This window comes from Leptonychotes weddellii, chromosome 3 (assembly GCF_054177405.1).
Source record: "Leptonychotes weddellii isolate Sample4059 chromosome 3, ASM5417740v2, whole genome shotgun sequence".
NCBI classification, from domain to species: domain Eukaryota; kingdom Metazoa; phylum Chordata; class Mammalia; order Carnivora; family Phocidae; genus Leptonychotes; species Leptonychotes weddellii.
This window is the reverse complement of record NC_138371.1, coordinates 40,945,207-40,957,044: the sequence shown is the minus strand read 5'-3', so window position 1 is coordinate 40,957,044 and position 11,838 is coordinate 40,945,207. Positions and strand designations below refer to the sequence as shown.

Here is an 11,838-nt window from a genome sequence, read left to right as displayed (position 1 = left end):
AAAATAAATGCTTGCTTTTTAAGCTATCCAATGTATGGTATTTTGTTATAGCAGCCCAAATAGACTAAGACAATCCCACAATTAACTAAATCAACTTACTGGTCACCAAATTCTTTGATGAAAGTGTCAGGCTTTAAAAATTCAGTGTTCAATTTATAATGCATTCAGACACCATTACTGGCTACCCTGTGTCCAGTACTCCCTGAATACATTCCAGTTCCTCTTATCGTTGGGATCTTGCAAGCACAGTAAGTAATTACCACACAGCCAATAGTGAGGAGTATCAGAATTTTGTTCTTCTCATCATTCCTTGAGGTTCTTACATAAATCAGAGCAAGTCTTATTTTCTACCAAAGAAGCAAGGATATCAAGGATTTTTTGTGTATTCTTGTGTCCATTTTGTCTTTGTTTTCCTTATTGACATTCTCTCTGGTAAAGTCTGCTGGCCAATTTAAAGGAAGAGTGCTGGTTGGACAGGTCAACTTTATGCTGTTGGTTGGCTTGGAGGCTGCACTCTTACCCATAGCTGCTGGCTCCCACTGAGGGATTTTACAGGAGTGCAGCATCAAGAACAGGTTTTTCTCAAAGTAAAGGAGTCTGCTTTATGTCTCTGAGGCTGGCTTTGGAAAGAGCTTGAATTACCTGTTTTAACAAGGACAATTTGCCTTTATCCCACTTTTTGCTCTTACAAAATGAAGTCTCCAACATTATAGATAACTTTTCCAAGAATTATCTGTGTATTCATCAAGTTCCTTGGTTCACGTACTTGACTCTTCACTCATCCTAGCCAAGGAAAAGTAGGTAGCACCCTGTTGGCAATTTTTGCTCTTCATTTGGTAGCAATCCACACATACTCCAAATTTACACTGAGGATACATGCAGTGCAAGTTGAAGTTGGTGGTATTGCACACATCACACATTTCTTGAATACCTTTGGCAGCTCACTCCCTGGCAACCCTCTAAGAGATGCTCTTACTGTGACTCTACAGTTGACACATCTCCCTTTCCAGAAATCACCATTTGGCATAGTGGTTTTCAGTGTTGGCCAGGATGTACTTTTCTGTATCCAAATCAGTCCCCACCATGTTTTTGGTTAAAAGTAACCATAAGCTAATTGTTCATCATTATTACAAACATTTGACAATGAGGCAACACAGGAAAAACAAACAAACCAAGACTACACACAGACATCAGGCTCTAATAACCCAACAAGATTTCCTAAGGTTTATGTGAGGAGACTTGTGATTACACAGCTCCCTTTTCTTTTTCATCACTCACCTCAGAGAAATAGTAACTAAGATGATGAAACTGACATATTTCAGCTATAGTAGGTTAGGAATAGCTTAGAAAGCAAGCAAAACATCTGACTAAATAAGAAGTGTAAAGATAGGTGGTTGTTGGTATTGGTCAACCACTAAGCCATGTCATCAGGAGCCTAGACTTTCTATTTGTTTGCTCCATCATCCATAGCTGTTAGTTATTCATCTTTGTGTTTTCAAATCATGGTCTCAAAATGCCCACTGAAATTTCAAGCAAGAGAGAAGAGGGAAAGACTGCTTTCAGCCCCTACAATGCCTTTTACCATAAAAGCAAAAGATTTCTCAGAAGTCCCCAGAAGATACCATCATATATTTCACTGGCCAATACTGGGTCATTTGGCCACCTTTAATTCCAAATGAATCTGGAAAGTTCTCTTGTATGGAAAAGAACTACAGGATTAGCTTATATTAATTATGATTCATCTTCTGGAGGTGGGCAGACTAGTGCCTATATTAGCCAGCTTTTGCTATGATAATGTTTCATAATAAGCAACCCCCCAAGTCTTAGTGGTTTATAAGAACAAGCATTTGTTCCTCACTTACAGGCATGTAGGCCATCTGTGATTCTCCTATGTTTGGCTGGGATCAACTGGGCTTGGATACAGGACTGTGTGTGTTTTCATGTTTGCCCGATGCATATTCTCATTCTGGCACTATTGACAACCCTGGCATAGTCTCATGGCAAATGGCAAGTGCACAAGAAGCCAGATAAAATCACACAAACACATTTAGAGTCTCTGCTCATGTCATGTACAGTAACACTCCATTTGCCAAACAAATTACCTGGCCAATTCCAACACAAACTGAGCAAGGATATATACTCTGCCTACTCCAGTGGAAAATGCTACAACGTCAGATACCAAAAAGTGTAGACGTATAATTCCATTAGAGAGGGAATGAAGGACTGGGAACAAAAATCTAATCTATCCCCTTGTTCCAAACAAACTGGAGCCCTGAGAGCAAGAAAGAAAGGAATAACTGTTGGGTAGCCATCCAACAGTGCCTTCCACACTAGAGCAATCAAAAGATGTAGAAACTTATTTTGGAGGATTAGGTTAGCAGGAGGAAGAGGAGGAAGTGAGGAAATGGATGTGATACAGGCTGCTTTCCTGGGCAGGGGTTTCCAGCTATAGATTTGACAGACAGTTGAATAGACTGACATAGACAGTTTAACATCTCAAACTCTCAATTCCGTAGTTTGTCAGCATTTGAATTCCTGCTAATAGCAAACATTTCTGATGCAGTATGTTGCAGGTACTAAAGTACTTTACATGCATACTTTATCCTCACAACAAACCTATGAAGTTACCCTCATTTTATAGCTGAGAGGTCAGGTAACTTAGGCAGCTGCTTTATAAATGGCAAAGCTATGATTGGAACCCAAATCTGTCTGAATTCACTCACTTAGGCATTCACTACTTGCCAGGCACCATGCTTAGTGTTGAAGATGCAGATCAGTGGTATAGACACAGCCCCTGCCCTCTAGGACTTTATTCTTAGTCTCCAAGCTTTACAGTCCAGTGGACATTCAGTACATGTTAACTAAAAAATGAGTCCAATATAAATATGTGTGTTATTTTTCAAATGAATAGCTAAGTGCCAGGTAGTCTTCTAAGGGCTTTTCATGTCAGATATCAATGAGCCATCATCAACTTTATGAAATAAGCACTATTACTTGCCATTTAAAATATTAGGAAGGTGAGATATGTAGAGATTACTTTTGTTACACACTAGGAAGTGAGGGAGCAGAATTAGAACATAGGCAATCTGGCTCTAGAGCTCATGTTCTCACCACAACACCACACACAGCCCAGGACTAATAAAAAACAGGTTTACTTCAATATATTAATGCATCAGTATACCTTTTTATATGTATTTTCTCATTAAAAGAATACTCAGTATAGGGAGCCTGCACAAGGAAGGTGAATCCCCAAAACATTTGTCTTTGAAAGTGAGAGGGGCTGAATTTTGTTAATTCTTACAACCAGCAGGACTTAAAGCCTGGAATTATAAAAATCAGTGGGTGGCTCTGGGAAAACCTGGAGGGCATTAGGAAGCAGAGTCCCCTCCATTAAGGAGAGAGCATAACAAACAGCCCTTGCAGATACAGTTTAGAACCAGCAATTCGAAAAATGCTTGGGGCAGACTGGATGGAGAGTGATTTACTCATCTCAGAGTGTGACCTGGAGAGGCAAGGATCACAGAGAGTCCCCTCCACAAAGGAGCTGGCAGGGGCCATTTCCATCCTCTGCCCCCCAGCATAAACCAAGGGCCACTGCAGCAACACTTGTTACCTAACTTGCTTACACTAAGCTTAGCCCCTATGTTTGGGAGGATCCACCTTTCCCAGTCACGCTTGCCTCAGTTCCAGTGCCATATGCCCCCTCCCCCAGAAGACCAGCATAAACCCCACCAACACCTCCTTTCAAGACTTGTGCATTTTATGAGACCTCAGTTCCAATGATGGCAGGTCTTATTTCACAAGCAAAACAGCACACACCTTGTTAAAACATGCCACACCCCTGCTGGGGACCAAACGCTGCCCACGACAAGCAAAGAGAGCCTCTGCAGACAACTGGACTGAAGGAAAAAGAGGCCAGGACTCAATAGCAGAGCACATGCAACACACATAGGAGACACTCCCTGAAGCCCCAGGCCCTGGGGAACAGGGGACACTAAACCCCAGGGCACTACAGGACCTCTTCTTCATAAGGTCATTATCTTCAAGATCTGGAGAGGTAGCTGACTTTCCTAACACACAGAAACAGACACAGAGAGTTAGACAAAATGAGGAGACAGAGAAATATGTCCCAAATAAAAGAACAGGACCAAACCACAGCAAGAGACATAAGCAAAACAGATATAATATGCTTGATAGAGAATTTAAAGTAATGATCATAAAGATACTTACTGGACCTGAGAAAAAAGTGGAGGACATCAGTGAAACCCTAACAAGGAGATTAAAAAAAAAAATCAGAGATGAAGAACACAATAAATAAAATTAAAAATATGGTATAAATAGCAGGGTAGATGAAGCAGGGGAACGAATTAATAACCTGAGAGACAGAGTAATGGAAAGTAACCAAGCTGAAAAAAGTGAGAGGAAAAAAATCATGCGAATTAAGAATAGTCTTAGGGAACTCAGTGACTCCATCAAGCACAATAACATTCGCATTATAGGGATCCCAGAAGAAGACAGAGAAAGAGGAGCAGAAAATTTATTTGCAGAAATAGCTGAAAACTTCTCTAATCTGGGGAAGGAAACAGAAATCCAGATCCAGGAGGCACAGAGACTACCCCCTCCTAAACCAACCCAAAGAGGTCCACACCAAGACACATAGGAATTAAAATGGCAAAAAAAGTCATGATAAACAAAAAAAAAGTTAAAAGTAGCAAGAGAAAAGAAGTCAGTTACCTACTTATGGGGAAACCCCATAAAGATATCAGTGGATTTTTCAACAGAAACTTTGCTGGCCAAGAGTGTCAGTATATATTCAAAGTGGTAGAAGGGAAAATCTGCAGCCAAGAATACTCTATTCAGCAAAGCTCTGATTCAGAATAGAAGGAGAGATAAAGAGCTTCTCAGACAAACAAAAGTTAAAGCAGTTCATGACCACTAAACAAGCCCTATAAGAAATATTAAAGAGAACTCTGAGTGGAAAGACCACTAGTGGGAATATGAAAAGTAAAAGAACACGAAAGTAGTAAAAGTAAGTATACCTATAAAAATTAGTCAAGGGAGTCATAAAATAAAAAGATGTAAAATATGACAATGCCATATACCTAAAAAGTGTGTGTGGGGGGGAAGGGGAGTAAAGACTGGATTCAAATTTAAGCAACAATACACTTAATATACACTGCTATATGCAGAAGATGTTATATACAAACCTAATGGCAACCACAAATCAAAAACCAGTAATAGATATGCAAAGAATAAAGAGAAAGAAATCCAAGTATACCATTTACGAATGCTACAAACCATGAAAGAGAGCAAGAAAGGATCAGAGAAAAAGTACAAAACAACTACAAAACAGGTAATAAAATGGCAATAAATACATATATATCAATAATTACTTTGAATGAAAATGAACTAAATGCTCCAATCAAAAGATATAGGGTGACAGAGTGGATAAAAAATGAAGATCTGTCTATATGCTGCCTACAAGAGACTCATTTAAGACCTAAAGTCACTGAAGCTTGAAAGTAAGGGGATGAAGAAACATAATCATGCAAATGGATGTCAAAAGAAAGCCAGGGTAGCAATACTTATATTGGACAAGGACTTTAAAACAAAGACTGTAATAGAAGACACAGAAGGACCTATATAATAAAGGGGACAATACAACAAGAGGATATAACAATTGTAAATATTTATGCACCTAACATGGGATCACCCAGATACATAAAATATTTAATAACAAACACAAAGGAACTAATTAATAGAAAAACAGTAATAGTAGAGAACTTTAACACCCCACTTACATCGATGGATAATCCAAACATTTCAACAAGAAAATAGTGGCTTTGAATGACACACTGGACCAGATGGACTTAAAAGGTATATTCAGAACATTCCATCCAAAACAACAGAATACACATTCTTTTCAAGTACACATGGAATTTTCTTCAGAATAGATCACATATTAGCCCACAAAACAAGTCTCAATAAATTTAAGAAGATTGAAGTCATACCATGCTTCTTTTCCAACCGCAGTGCTATGAAATTAGAAATTGACCACAAGAAAAAAAATCTGGAAAGAGCACAAATACATGAAGGATAAATAACATGCTACTACACAATGAATGGTCAACTGAGAAATCAAAAAAAAAAAAAAATTACATGGAAACAAATGAAAGTGAAAACACAGTGGTCCAAAATCTTTGGGATACAGCAAAAGCATTTCTAAGAGGGAAGTTTGTAGCAATACAGGCCTACCTCAAGAAGTATGAAAAATCTCAAACAACCTAATCTTACACCCAAAGGAGCTAGAAAAAGAAGAACAAAACCCCAAACCAACTGAAGGAAGGAGATAATAAAGATTAGAACAGAAAGAAATGATATAGGAACTAAAAAACAATAAAAGAGTTTAATGAAAGCAGAGCTGGTTCTTTGAAAGGATTAACAAAATTGATAAACCTTTAGCCAGTCTCATCAAAAAAGAGAGAGAGAACCCAAAAAAAACCACAAAGAGGAGAAATAATAACCAACACCACAGAAATACAAACAATTCTAAGAGAATATTATGAAAAATTATATGCCAACAGTTGGACAACCTAGAAGAAATGGATAAATTCCTAGAAACATATAACCTTCCAAAATTGAAACAGGAGGGAATAGAAAATTCAAACAGACTGGTAGCCAGTAAAGAAACTGAATCAGTAATCAACTCCCAATAAACAAAAGTCCAGAACCAGATAGCTTCACAGGTGAATTCTATCAAACGTTTAAAGAAGAGTTAATACCTATTCTTCTAAACCTATTCTAAAAAAAATAGAAAGGAAAGGAAAACTTCCAAATTCATTCTATGAGGCCAATATTATCCTGATAACCAAAACCAGATAAAGACACTACCAAAAAAAAAAAAAAAAGAGAGAGAGAAAGAGAGATTGAGAGAGAGAGAATTACAGGCCAATATCTCTGATGAACATAGCTACAAAAACCTCAATAAAATACTAGCAAACTGAATCCAACAATACATTAAAAAAATCATTCACCACAATCAAATGGGATTCATTCCTGGGATGCAAGGGTGGTTTGATATTTGTAAAAACAATGTGGTAAGTCCCATCAGTAAGATAAATGATAAAAACTGTATGATCATTTCAACAGATGCAGAAAAAGCATTTGACAAAGTACAACATCTATTCATGATAAAAATTCTCAACAAAATAGTTTTAGAGGGAATATACCTCAACATACTAAAGGCCTTATGCAAAAACCCCATCACTAACATCAATGGAGAAAAACTGAGAGCTTTTCCCCTAAAGTCAGGATCAAGACAAGACTGTTTACTCTCACCACTTTTATTCAACATAGTACTGGAAGTCCTAGCCACAGCAATTAGACAACAAAAAGAAAAGGCATCTAAATTGCTAAGGAAGAAGTAAAACTTTCACTATTTGCAGATGACATGATACTCTATATAGAAAACCCTCAAGAGTCCACCAAAAAACTACTACTACTGATTAATGAATTCAATAAAGTTGCAGGATACAAAATCAATGTACAGAAATCCATTGTATTCCTATACACCAATAATGAAGCAGAGGTAACTGAAATTAAGAAAACAATTCAATTTACAATTGCACCAAAAACAATAAAATACCTAGGAATAAACTTAACCAAAGAGGTGAAAGAACTGTACTCTGAAAACTATAAAACACTGATGAAAGAAATTGAAGATGATATAAAGAAATGGAAAGACATTCCATGCTCATGGATTGGAAGAACAAATACTGTTAAAATGTCCATACTACCCAAAGCAATCTACACGTTTAATGCAATCCTTACCTAAGTACCAATAGCATTTTTCACAGAGCTAGAATAAACAATCTTAAAATTTGTATGGAACCACAAAAGACACCAAATAGCCAAAACAATCTTGAAAAAGAAAAACAAAACTGGAGCTATTACAATTCTGGACTTCAAGTTATATTGCAAAGCTATAGTAAGCAAAACAGTATGGTACTGGCATAAAAAGAGACACATAGATTAATAGAACATAATAGAAAACCCAGAAAATAGGGCGCCTGGGTGGCTCAGTTGGTTAAGCGACTGCCTTCGGCTCAGGTCATGATCCTGGAGTCCCTGGATCGAGTCCCGCATCGGGCTCCCTGCTCGGCAGGGAGCCTGCTTCTGCCTCTGACCCTCCCCCATCTCATGTGCTCTCTCTCTCTCATTCCCTCTGTCTCAAATAAATAAATAAAATCTTTAAAAAAAAAAAAAAAAAAAAGAAAACCCAGAAAATAGAAAACAATTATATGGCCAATTAATATTCAACAATAGAGGAAAGAATATACAATGGGAAAAAGTCTCTTCAACACATGGTGCTCTAGGAAAACTGGACAGCTATATGCAAAAGAATGAAACTGGACCCATTTCTTTCAACACAAAAAAATAAACTCAAAATGGATTAAGGGTCATAGGTGAGATATGGAACCATAAAAATCCTGAAGAGAGCACAGGCAGTAATTTCTCTGACATCAGCTGTTGCAACATATTTTTTTTTTTAAAGATTTTATTTATTCATTTGAGACACAGAGATACAGAGAGAGAGAGAGAGCATGAGCAGTGGGAGAGGCAGAGGGAGAGGAAGAAGCAGACTCCCCGCTGAGTCAGGAGCCCGATGTGGGACTCGATCCCAGGACCCTGGGATCATGACCTGAGCCGAAGGCAGATGCTTAACCAACTGAGCCACCCAGGCGCCCCTGTTGCAACATATTTTTCTTGATCTGTCTCCTGAGGCAAAGGAAATAAAAGCAAAAATACGTTGGGATTACATCAAAATAAAAAGCTTCTCCATAGTAAAGGAACTAATCAACAAAACTAAAAGGTAATCTACAGAGTGGGAAAAGATATTTACAAATGACATATCTGATAAAGGGTTAGTATCCAAAATATATAAAGAAATTTTACATCTCAACACAAAAAAACAAATAATCCAATTTAAAAATGGGCAGAAGACATGAACGGACATTGTCCAAAGACAACATCCAGATGGCCAACAGACACATGAAAAGATATTCAACATCACTCCTCATCAGGGAAATGCAAATCAAAACCACAATGAGATATCATCTCACACCTGTGAAAATGACTAGTATCAAAAACACAAGAAAACAGATATTGGCAAGGATATGGAGAAAAGAACCCTCTTGCACTATTGGTGGAAATCCAAACTGGTGCAGCCACTGTGGAAAACAGTATGGAGGTTCACCAAAAATTAAAAATAGAGCCACCTGGGTGGCTCAGTCAGTTAAGGGTCTGCCTTCAGCTCAGGTCATGATCCCAGGGTCCTGGTATCGAGTCCCACATTCGGCTCCCTGCTCAGCAGGGAGTCTGCTTCTACCTCTCCCCCCAGCTTGTGATCTCTCTCTCTCTAAACAAACAAACAAAAAAAACTACTCAATGGTCCAGCAAACACACTATTGGGTATTTACCCAGAAAATAGAAAAACATGAATTCAAAGGGATATATGCACCCCTATTTTTATAGCAGCATTATTTACAATAGCCAAACTATGGAAGGAGCCCAAGTATCCATCAATAGACGAATGGATAAAGAAGTGGTGTGTGTATATATATATAATGAAATATTATTCAGCCATAAGAAAGAATGAAATCTTGCCATTTGCAACAATATGGATGGAGCTGGAGTGTATAATGCTAAGCAAAATAAGTGAGTCAGAGAAGGATGAATACCATAAGATTTCACTCATATATGGAATTTAAGAAACAAAACAAATAAAGGAAAAAAGGGAGAGAGAGAGAGAGAGACAAACCAAGAAACAGACTCTTAGCTATAGAGAACAAACAGATCGTTACCAGAAGGGCAGTGGGTGGGGGGCTGGATGGAGTAAGTGATGGGGATAAAAGAGCACACTTCTCATGATGAGCACTGGATAATGGATAGAATAGTTGAATCACTATATTGTACACCTGAAACTGATGACACTGTATGTTAACTATACTGAAAATAAAAAACTTAAGAAAAAAATTGTTATAAACTTAGTCACATAAAGGCCTATAAAATATTCTCTGTTATAAAGGCTTCCTCACACTTGAAAAACTTGGGATCATGGATCTGGCATTTTTAAAGTCTTCTAAAATTATAAACTAAGAGGAAAAATATTAATATATAAAACAATTAAGTGCCATTTCTTTTTACTTAAATTTCAGAGACTGGATTTCAGTTATTCTACTCTTGTATGGGTGTATGATATTTACCTAATACTTTACAATTGCTAGTTAATCACAGTATACTCTAGTGGTAATTGTGCACGTTATTATTACAATCCCTCTGTGTGGGGTGCTGAAGGTGCCACTGGAGAGGCCGTGTCTGTCAGCTCCACAGAGCAGCAGGTGGTTGGGCCACAGCCCCACAGCATCCGCTCAAGGCCCTGCTGCTTGGCAGCAACGGGAGCCCCATGACGCCGCTGCAGACCAGGGGGCGCTGCTGAGCCCAGGTTCTCCCCAGCAGCGCCATGCCCCACTGCCAGGCCACACCCGGGATCCTAGGTCGTGCGGGCCATGCCACCTCAGCCCACTGTGCTTCAGCCTGTTCTGCCCAGCTGCCCACCGTCCAACTCTGGAGAAAATTTTCAGAAGATAAATCATGAAGATAGTCATTATCAGAGGTAGAGACATTCACAGGTTGTTCCTAATCAGAGTGAAGCTTGTATTTCGGAGAATCAGCCTTACTCCTCAGCAATGCATACCACCTAGTTCCCCAGATTCCTTCTGAAGAAGGACCAGCCCCCCTTTACCTCCCTACAAGTTGGAATAATATGTAAGCATCTCTTAAAAGACTAGGAAGATCAGATTTAGGAGGGGTATGAGCAAATCCTCTATAACAGTGTAGCAGAATATGAATCTTCTGTGAAATTCATACATGATTGATCACATTATGTAATGATATGGAACAAGGCCAACAAGCTATGTGTCCTGAAACTTTTTTGCATATCTGGGAACAGGTTTGACCACAAGGCATAGCTGCTGTATGCTTTTGCAACTGGTTTGCTACCACATTGCAGCTCCAGCTTTCCATCCTGACAACACTTAAACATGTCTTTAGGTCCATTTTATACAACTTGAGAAGACCTTAAAACTGTGTAAGAGTGGGGCACCTGGGTGGCTCAGTCGTTAAGCATCTGCCTTCGGCTCAGGTCATGATCCCAGGGTCTTGGGATTGAGTCCCGCATCGGGCTCTCTGCTCAGCGGGAAGCCTGCTCTCCCTCTCCCACTCTCCCTGCTTGTGTTCCGTCTCTCGCTGTGTCTCTCTGTCAAATAAATAAAATCTTTAAAAAAAAAAAAAACTGTGTAAGACTGATGAATCACAGACCTGTACCTCTGAAACAAATAATACATTATATGTTAAAAAAGAAGAAGAAGATAGTTGGAAGGGAAAAATGAAGGGGAGGAAATCAGAGGGGGAGATGAACCACGAGAGACTGTGGACTTTGAGAAACAAACTGAGGATTCTAGAGGAGAGGGGGATGGGTGGATGGGTTATCCTGGTGATGGGTATTAAAGAGGGCACATATTGAATGGAGCACTGGGTGTTATACGCAAACAATGAATCATGGAACACTACACCTAAATAAACAAACAAACAAAAAAACCTGTCTGGTTGCCACAAGCATCTCTTCCTTTTCTTCTCCTCCAATAAACAACTGTGCCCTACGGGGATAGATTTTCCAAACAAAAATACCTGGAGTAGCATGTATTTAGCAAAATAGGACTTCAGTGGCACTCATCAAATAGTTTCCCTAAGCACAGTTCTGTAAGAAGTGTGTGTGTG

At 38.8% G+C, this 11,838-nt stretch overlaps 2 pseudogenes; one reads left to right on the top strand and one right to left on the bottom strand.

Annotated features, from left to right (window-relative positions):
* Window positions 1–638: 638 nt before the first annotated feature.
* Window positions 639–1,118, bottom strand: LOC145715900 (lysine-specific demethylase 3A pseudogene; annotated as a pseudogene).
* Window positions 1,119–9,447: 8,329 nt separating this feature from the next.
* Window positions 9,448–11,380, top strand: LOC115942597 (akirin-1 pseudogene; annotated as a pseudogene).
* The last annotated feature ends 458 nt before the right edge of the window (window positions 11,381–11,838 follow it).